Raw genomic sequence first — 10,757 nt, forward strand, 5'->3', positions numbered from 1 at the left:
AAATAAAGAAGAGCTCCAGCAAGTTTACCCTTATTGACGGCGAGCTGTACAAGTTTGGATTCACGCACCCCCTTCTTGTATGCATACACGGAGAGAAGTGCACGAGGATTATGGCTGAGCTCCATGAGGGAATTTGCGGGAGCCACATTGGAGGTCGATCGCTGGCGACAAGGACTATCTGTGCAGGCTATTACTGGCCCACGATGAGAGAAGATTGCAAGAGATACGCCCAGCGTTGCAAGCAATGCCAGCAGCACGCCGATTGGCACAAGGCACCCCCAGAAGAGCTGAAGTCGATTTACAGCCCCTGGCCGTTCCATACTTGGGGAATTGACATTCTGGGACCCTTCCCATTGGCGATCAGGCAGATGAAGTACTTGGTGGTGGCGATTGAATACTTCACCAAGTGGATCGAAGCGGATTAGGGCAAAGAAACACCAAGGGTGTGTATTAGCTTCAGTCTTAGAAACTACGTACCTTACTAAGGTTCTTAACACCCTTTATATAGGCTGAAACTAGGGTTTACCTTTGTGATGATACCCTCGACTAGGGTTCCTTCAAGAATGTCCTTGCGCCGCTATTCATAGAATCTTAGCGTATCTGGCGCATAAACTTCCTTTAACTAGAGTGCAACGAATGACAGAGTGGCCGCTTGGGTACCAACTTGTGCACCTATTTTCTAGCGCCATCTGCTTCGTGGGTGCCCCAAGTATTCACGTGCCATGCATGCAGCTTCCTTGGAAACCCTAACCCTAATGGGCCTTAACGCCCCCTAGGATTATCCACATGTGTTGCGCCTTCATGCGTCATACACACCACGTGCACGGATCCCTCGTGACTTAGGCTTCCCACATATCTCTTGTCTTTAACTGTTATCTTAACAAAACTCTAGGGCCCACCCTACGTGGCCCTCTACAACGTCCTGACGACCGATGTCCAATCTTCTCCCTCCACTGGCGAGGTTCGATATCGATTTCCAACATCGGGCTTAGGATAACAATCTCAAAGACTAACCAAACCCTTGGTAAGTGCGTCTGGGGCCCACCTCACGTGCCCTCTTCCATTACCAAGCATAAGTGCACGATGTCCTGAGGTCAGCCTCTGAGTCGATGACTGAGGACTCACACTAGGCGTTTTTGTTGGGCCCCATCTTCCTATCGATTTTTGCCGGTACCTTCAGTCTTGCTGCTATGTTTGGAATAACGACTAACTCCTTGAACTCCACTCGGAAATTATGCTTTGGGGGTGGGTTTCTTTGTGCGCGAGTCCCGACCTGGGCCTGTTCATAGGGGTCTAATAGGAAATTCAATTAATACATGTCTAGTGATACAAACTCGTATTCTAGTTCATCACCAACTACTATTGTAAATCCTAGTTCATCATCGACTGCTGCCGTAAGTCCTAATTTTGGAATTATGGACAGATGGACCCTTAAAGAACTTGCTACTCCATATGTTTCCTTCCAAACTATATGTATCCAATACCCAGATGGGCAATGTGAGCTTAAATGTGGTTTGATACACTTGCTACCTAAATTTCATGGCCTTGCAGGTGAAGACCCACACAAACATCTTAAGGAGTTCCACACAGTGTGCACCACCATGAGGCCAGCTGGGGTCACAGAGGAGCACATCAAGCTTAAAGCATTCCCTTTTTCACTCCAAGATGCAGCTAAAGATTGACTATATTATTTGCCGACAGAATCAGTGACTAATTGGGAAGGGCTGAAAAGAGTGTTCCTTGAAAAATTCTTTCCAGCATCTAGAGTCACATCAATAAGAAAGGAAATATGCGGGATTAGGCAACAAGACAGAGAAAGTCTCTATGAATAATGGGAAATATTCAAGAGGCCATGTACAAGTTCTCCATACCATCAAATTAACGAACAACTTCTAATACAATATTTTTACGAGGGTCTGATGGCTATTGATAGACATATGATAGATGTGGCCAGTGGAGGAGCGCTAGTTGACAAGACGCCAGTCGATGCAAAACAACTAATTGAGATCATGGCTTCTAACAATCAACAATTCCACACACGTAGCAACTCTGCAACACCTGTTCGTGGAGTTCATGAGATGACAACCAATTATGTAGTTGATCATGATCAGATGAAGGCGCAATTAGATGATCTCACATCCATGATGAAGCAGCTAACTATGCCTCAGATGGTTGCAAGGGTATGTGGAATTTGCACCACTAACCATGCCACTGATGCTTACCCCACTCTTCAAGAAGTTGAAGGAGGAAACAATGTCGAGTGTCCTTAAGCATATGCTGCAAACATCTTTAATGGTGGTAGACAGTCTAATCCACCTCAAAAACCCTTCAACCATGATTTGTCCACCAATAAGTATAATTCGGGTTGGAGGAATCATCTGAATCTTAGATGAGGTAACTTACATCAACAACAACCATCCCACCACCAGCTGTTGTATCAGAAAAAGGTGGATCTTCTCTAGAGGATGTAATAAAGCACATGGCTGAAGTTAATACGCAATTCCAATAGAGAACAAGTTAAATAGTACAAAGAACAGATGAAAGAATACAAAGAACAAAGGTAAGCTTTCATAACTTGGAAAATTAGATTGGTCAGTTAGCCACTCGTATGAATGAGATGAATTCCAAAGGATATGATAAGCTTCCCTCCTAGACGATCATCAATCCACATAATGTCAGTGCCATCACTCTGAGAAGTGGTACTCAGTTGCAAGCACCTGTGCGAAAACCCAACAAAGTAGACGATCAACTGAGATCGTCTAACACCTTCAACATTACTACTCCTCCAGCGAATGATGATCAAAGAAGGGTCAACACAAGGAATAATGACATGGATGCTCCTCCTATTCCGTTTCATGAAAATGATGTACAAGGAGAAACTGTTAGTCTTGGCAAACCATCTATTCCACTTCCTTTTCCTCAAAGAGTTGTTCAGACGAGGAGAAAAATGGAAGAGGCTGACAAGGAGATTCTGGAGACATTCAGAAAGGTCGAGGTGAACATTCCTCTGTTAGACGCTATTAAACAGATTCCTAGATATGCCAATTTTTTTAAGGATCTGTGCACACATAAAAGGCATCTAAAAGGGAACGAAAAGGTAAACATGGGAAGAAATGTTTTTGCTCTCATTGAAAACCCGGTGGCAACAATACCTGAAAAATGCAAAGACCCAGACACTTTCACCATTCCTTACTTAATAGGCAGTAACCGATTTGAAAATGTGATGCTTGACATAGGAGCATCTATAAATGTTATGCCTTTATCTGTGTTTACTTCTTTGTCTCTTGGTCCTCTTAAACCTACAGTCGTAGTCATTCAACTCGCTAATAGGAGCACTGTTTAACTTGCAGGACTTATTGAAGATGTCCTTATTCAAGTAAATAAACTTGTTTTTCCTGCAGATTTCTACATTTTGGACATGGATGGAGAGGATTCACATTCTGGTGCAACAACCATCATCTTGGGCAGACCTTTCTTGAAGACAACCCGCACCAAGATTGATGTTCACGCAGGCACATTGACTACGGAGTTTAGAGACAATCTAGTCCAGTTCAATATCCTAGACGCTATGAAACACCCAGTTGAAGATCACTCTGTGTATCATCTTGACATTTTGGATGATATTATGGATGATAATGTGTTGGATTTTTTAGAGGACTGTGGTCTTTCGGATTTAATTGATTGGACAGACTTTGAGATAGATGATTTTATATCATCTGATGGTCTAAACTATTCTAACCTTTGTGATGCAGGTTTTGCAACTAAAGCAAGCGTTGTTGATACACACTTGACAACATTAGACGATTCTAACCCCGATAAATTAAAGGTTGCTAAAGTTTCTCTCATTAATAAACCATTACCGTCCATCATCCAACTGCCCTCACTTGAACTGAAGCCACTTCCACATCATCTAAAATATGCCTATTTTTTTTTTTAAAAAAAGGTGCAACTTCCAGTGATTATCTCCACTACTCTATCTGATGAGCAAGAGCATAAACTGTTACAGGTGATTAGAGAGCACAAGAAAGCCATTGGTAGGACGCTGGCATATATTCCAAGTATTAGCCCTGCTATTTGTATGCATAGAATTTTACTAGAAGAAGGGACAAAACCTGTGAGACAGCCTCAACGTTGGCTTAATCCCCAGATTCTTGATGTGGTGAAGAAAGAGGTCACCAAGCTGCTACAAGCTGGTATCATATACCCTATCTGACAACACTTGGGTGAGTCCGATTCAAGTTGTTCCCAAGAAATCTGGGATAACAGTGATAAAGAATGAGCGTAATGAACTTATTCCCACTAGAGTGTAGAAAAAATGGAGAGTCTGTATTGATTATAGACGCTTGAATCAAGCCACATGAAATGACCACTTTCCCCTTCCTTTCATCGATCAAATGCTTGAGTGCTTAGCAGGAAAGACACACTACTGTTTCTTGGATGGTTTTTCTGGCTATTTCCAGATTTGTATTGCACCAAAAGATCAACACAAGACTACCTTTACCTGCCCCTTTGGAACCTTTGCTTATATAAGGATGCCCTTTGGTTTGTGCAATGCCCTGGAACCTTCCAGCATTGTATGATGAGCATATTTTCTGACTTGATGGAACATTGCATTGAAGTTTTTATGGATGATTTCAACATTTATGGTTCTTATTTTAATGATTTTTTGACTAACCTTAGTAAGGTACTTGATAGGTGCATATAAAATAATCTTGTTTTAAGCTATGAAAAATGTCATTTTATGGTGTCACAAGGCATAGTCCTAGGCCATATACTTTTGAAAAAAGCATTCAGGTAGACCCTGGTAAATTGAATGTTATTTCACAATTACCTTACCCTTCTTCTGTTAGAGAGGTTATATCTTTTCTTGGACATGCAGGGTTCTATAGGCGGTTCACCAAGAATTTCAGCACGATAACACTACCTTTATCTAACTTGTTGCAGAAAGATGTATCGTTTGATTTTGGAGAAGGATGCAAAAAGGCATTTGATTCCCTTAAAGCAACACTTGTGACACCGCCAATTATAAAACCCCCTGACTGACACTCCCTTTTGAAATCATGTGTGATGCCTCAAATTATGCACTTGGAGTTATTCTTGCACAACAAGTAGATGGTCTATCACATGTGATCTACTATGCCTCTAAAACGTTAGACGATGCTCAATCTAACTACACCACCATGGAAAAGGAGTTGTTGACCGTTGTTTTTTCCCTGAATAAGTTCATATCATATCTCCTGGGATCCAAGGTGGTTGTTTTTACTGATCACGCTTTCTTGAAATACCTGCTAAAGAAGACTAACTCAAAACCAAGGTTGTTTAGGTGGATGTTACTGCTCCAAGAACTTGATTTGGAGATTAAGGATAAGAGTGGGGCATGTAACCATGTGGCAGATAACCTTAGTCGTATTAAGAAGGAACAAGATGCAGTGCCCATCCATGATGATTTCCCAGATTAGCATCTTCTTCTCATAACAAAATCAGTAAACAATCCAACCAGAGCGTCTAATGCATATTCTGGGTTATCTAGCACATTTGAACTCATACCTTGGTACGCTGACATAGTGAACTACCTTGCTACTTCAATTTTTCCACCATTGGCAACCAAGGCACAAAGAGACAAATTCAAGAGTGATTTCAAGTACTATGTTTGGGATGATCCTTACTTATGGCGTTTTTGCAGTGATAAAATCATACGTAGATGTATTCCTGACTATGAGATCCCATCTGTGCTGAATTTTTGTCATGCCTCACTCTTTGGAGGACACTTAGCTACACAACGTACTCCAAGAAAAGTATTAGACTATGGTTTATTTTGGCTAACCATTTTTAGAGATGCATGGACCGTCTCATCGACGTGTGAGAGATGTCAAAGAGCAAGCGTTGCTATCTCAAAAAGACAACAGAAGCCCCCAACAACCCATGCCCTTTCCTGTCTCTTTTGGATTCACCTATATCTTGTTGTGGACTATGTCTCCAAATGGGTGGAGGAAATAGCCACAAGAACTAATGATTCTCATGTTGTTGCAGTTTTTATTCGCTCTAACCTCTTTTGCAGATTTGGGATTCCTAAAGCTATCATCAGCGACCAAGGCACACATTTTTGTAATAGGTTACTAGATGGTCTATTTAGGAAATATGGGGTGATCCATAGAGCATCCACACCATATCATCCACAAACAAATGTCCAAGCTGAGGTCTCTGACAGAGAAATAAAGCACATTCTGGAGAAGATGGTTAACCCAACAAGGAAGGATTGGAGTAAACGTCTTGACGATTCCCTTTGGGCCTATCGTAGAGGATATAAAGAACCTATTGGGATGTCTCCATTTAGGGTCGTCTTTGGAAAAGCTTGTCATCTGACAGGAGAATTATAGTTTAGGATTTGTTTTTGTCTCTTGTTTTGTTTGCTTTGTTTGAGTTTCATTTTCTGTTTAAATAAAATAAATTAGCTTTTTAAGATCGTCTAATGACTGGCATGTTTCATAATTCTTGCAAATCTTGGTTTCTTGATATTTGTTGTTTGGATTTTCTTAAAAATTGATAAATAAGTTGGTTATGAGAATTTTTGGGTTGAATCTTTTGATAGACGGTCCATAGTGAGTTTTTGAGCCTTAATTGATATATCATTTAATACTCTTTTTAGTGTGTTTTCACTCATGTTTGCTTATACTCTAGAACTTAGCTTGATTCTTTGTTTTACAACTGTGATTTACGTGCATGCACTGATATGATAAAGGCATTCTTTGTTTAAATTAACCCACTAGCCATATTAGCCTACCTTTATGATAATCCATTTGGTATCTAAAGGTACGCTAATAGGGGCTAACAAATGAATTAAAACAATGAATTTATTTATTATTATAGTCTAATAATCTATATTAAAGCTATTAAATGTGAATAAATATATGCTCATCAGTGTGACAAGTAACATGTCTTCATTGGAGGAAAATCCTCTCCATTGAGAAGAGGACATGTGGACGTTGATGCCATCCTTGCCTATTTTCTTATTTACACCATCTCTTTTCCTATTTACACCCTACTCTCTTTTCCTATTTACACCTACTTTACTTATCCCAAAATGCAAGGGGCTAAAAATAATTCCTTACTACTCTCTACAATTCTTAAAAGTCAAAGTAGAAGAAAAAGACTATTCAATTTATGAGTTCTCCTTTTCGATAAAGCTTCATCTTATTCTATCTTCTTAACCAATGATTTTGAAGCTGGATGGTTTCCATCAAATAGAGTATCATAGTTGTCCTAGCTTTCTTCTTTGTAATTCATTCGTTTTGTCTTTGTACGAAAGGATAAACTTTTTTGGGTTGATTATGTTGTGATTTTGTAATGAATTTTGAGGTTTTTGTTTAAAAAAATATTGTTCTTAAATTCTTTGTACTACAAAGATTGTTGATACAAACCAAAGCAACCCTGCGGACGACTAAGGAAAAATTAAGCACCTCACAAAAATGTCAGTCATCTCAGTATACAAGGTCGGGCCCCACCAAACCTCGAGAAAGCATCAGCGGAAGAAGAAGCTATAAACCAGAATATCAGAAGTTCTTTCTTCTGGTCTTTTCCACAAGAGAAAAGTTATGTAAATAAATTGGGCTCACTTTAGGGGTTGAAATAGCAAAGATATGCTAGAATAAGGTGCCTTTAGCATAATAGGGGGTGTATGTATCAATTTAGCTTGTTCCTAACCCTTTAGGAAGGAATTTTGACCTAGTTTCTAGAAGGACAAGTCTAGGATGCGGGATTGACTTAGTCAAACCCTAAGACAACCCTTTTTTTCCCTTTTCCCATCCTACCTCTCTTGCTTGTTTTCCAAGGTTCCTTCCCCTATAAATAGGAGGTCTACCCATTGTATTTTACAAGTTGAAATTAATAGAAGAAGAGTTACTCTGCACAAATTGTGTGAGGTGTTAGTGAGGTTTGAATTCCTCTTAGCATTTAGGTCTTATCTTGTGAGTATTGAGAGCTCTCTAGTGGCGGCTATCTCCACTTATCTTGGAGGCCAATCACACTCCAAGTGGCGTGTTCCACTTCTCAAATCCATCACATAAGCTTTCTCATCCTTCATCTATTCTTCTATTGTCATTCCATTTTTACTCTTTGTATCATATTCTTGTTTGGGTTTCCTTGTTTCCATTTGGAAATTCTATTTTGGTTTCTTTTCCTTGTTCTTTAATTCCGCACCTTCTAGCATCATTTTCACCTTATAATTGTCTTTTCCTTTTGCCTTTGTGAAATGAACTTTCACATCTACTTAACCACTTGGTTAGAAGAAAATAATCTGACAAGTAAACGATTAAAAAAAACTGAGATACTGAATACGTCAATAAATGCTTATTCTTCTAATAACATTTTTGTTGAATTTGATTAACAATTATTTGGTTGAGTCTTAAGATAATCAATAATGATCTCGTAGTTGAATGAACTTTAGATTCAACCTGCTTTCTTTACTATTTTTTTATCGTCTACTTTATTTTTTCCACTAAACATCCCTATACCCCTTTTATCTTTACTATTATTACTAACCTTCATTGATTGTAGATGAATTGAGAACACTGATTGATTGGATTTACTATTGGATTTGCTGGGAGAGAACTTGGGGGCAACTGTTCTATCTACACTATCAACTCTTTAGTATTAGACAGTCTAGCACTGCGTTAGATGGTGCACTCTAAAATCACTTTGGGGTCAATTGACCTATCTATATTATCAACCTTTGGTATTAGATAGTCTAGCACTGCGTTAGATGGTGCACTCTAAAATCACTTTTAATTTGATTGTGAAATGGCAAGGATCAAAATCCTCAGACAAATGACCAAGTCGAATCTACGAACAAGGTTATTATTGTTGAGTTCAAAAGAATACTTGGGACAACAAATGAAATAAGGGTAGAAGAGATACCAAAGATGTTATAGGCTTACATGTGTACTCCACAATCACTACAAAAAATCGTGTATGTAATGGCAGTTTTAATATGGCAGTTATTAAAAACCGCCACAATTATCCGTATAATACAACAACTTAATAATCACCAATTTTCTCCTTCAGAACGTGTCATTTTGAACTGCCACAATTCTCATTCAAAATATACACTCTCTCGTGTTTTCGTTCCCTCCATACCATTCATCTTTCCCAATATTTTTTCGGAAACCTCACTTTGACCCGTTGGAAAGCTCACACTTAGGAAACCTCACAAAACCTTTCACTCTTGGCAAACCCTCTTCACTCTTTGCAAACCCTCTTCACTCTTTCACTCTCTACAAACTTGATACAACCCAAATTCAAAAGTAGATGATCAAGGAAACCACAAATACTTCACACCTAGGTCAATCATCTCAACATACAAGACTAGACCCCACTAAACCTTAGAAGAACCTCGGTAGAAGAAGAACCAGACATCGATCGGAATACCAACTATTCTTCCTTCTAGTCTTTTTACAAGACAAGTTTATGTAAATAAATCGGGCTCAATTTGGGGGTTCCAAATAGAAGAATAAGCTAGATGAGGGTGTACTTAGTATAATTTGGTCTTGTGCCAAACCCACCTAAAACCTAGCTTCTAGAAACCTTTTCCAAAACTACCCCTTAACCTAGTTTCTAGAAGGTGTAGGCTAGCTTGGGCGACACCCTTCTTTGACCTACCTTGTAGAAGGTTTCTCACAAATGCTGCCCCTACCCCTCTCTCTCTCTTGCTCTCCAAGACACTCTCTCCTATAAATAGAGTCTCTTGCCTCATGTATTGAGACCTTTGAATTTTTATATAGAAAAGAAAATATGCTTGAGTGCTTAGTAAGCTTTGTTCTCCTAAAGTTCTTGGGTCTTATCTTGAGAGAGCATACTCCAAGTGGCGACTCTACTCCACTCATCTTGGAACCTCCCACCATTCCAAGAGGTGTGACCATTCCTTGCATTTTCCATAAGCTTTTCTAATCCTTTTTCTTTTCCTTTCTTCATTACGCCTTGCTCCTTCCATTTATGTTCTTGTATTTTCTATTTTACTATTCAATCATCATTTTATTCTTTGCTTCAATTGGTTCTTTCAATTTCACAAGCCATCATCATCCTCACTCTATAATTGTGTTTTCTCTTTTGCACTCCAAAAGAGAACCTTCTACCTACTTAACCAGTTGGTTAAGTTTGTGTTTGGTGGCAATCTTCTTTGAACTTATCATCATATTTGCTAATCCAAAAATCATAAACCAAAGTGCAAAATCTAAAATGTGCAATCCTAAAATCAACTCACATCATGTGGTAATCAGAGTATGGTTTTAGTTATGCTTATATTTTCTGAGTTGATTTTCTACTTTACAATTCCAGCACATTTCAATTATGTCTTTATCTTCCAGTAATTTTAATTCTACTTTACAATTCAACTCCTTTAAATTCACTTTTTAAATTCCTTTTCATTTATAATTCCACTTTTTATTAAGCAATTTACATTCTGCTTTTGAATTATTTGTGTCATTTTTTTTTACTTTTCTATTTTGCTTGGGTCTTTTGTTCTTAGTGTTCTAGGAGTCTTACACCCATTATGCTTATTTTGACTTTAATTGTGAAGAACTAAAAACGATTAGAATTTGTTTAAGTAGTAGCTGATTTAGTTCCAAACAAAGAATTCAAGTGATCATATGAATTGAATCCTAACCATTTGCAAAAATTGAAAGTGAATTAAAATTATGCATGCCAAGAATGTGGTCATTTTGAATCCACAAAACAAAAACAAAGGCAAAACAATTTGAGTGCAA

At 38.6% G+C, this 10,757-nt stretch overlaps 1 pseudogene; it reads left to right on the forward strand.

Moving 5' to 3' along the window:
- The first annotated feature begins 1,316 nt into the window (after positions 1-1,316).
- LOC150027997 (uncharacterized) lies at positions 1,317-6,377 on the forward strand (annotated as a pseudogene).
- The last annotated feature ends 4,380 nt before the right edge of the window (positions 6,378-10,757 follow it).

The sequence above is a fragment of the Phaseolus vulgaris genome, chromosome 4 (assembly GCF_051622355.1).
Source record: "Phaseolus vulgaris cultivar YP4 chromosome 4, ASM5162235v1, whole genome shotgun sequence".
NCBI classification, from domain to species: Eukaryota; Viridiplantae; Streptophyta; class Magnoliopsida; order Fabales; family Fabaceae; genus Phaseolus; species Phaseolus vulgaris.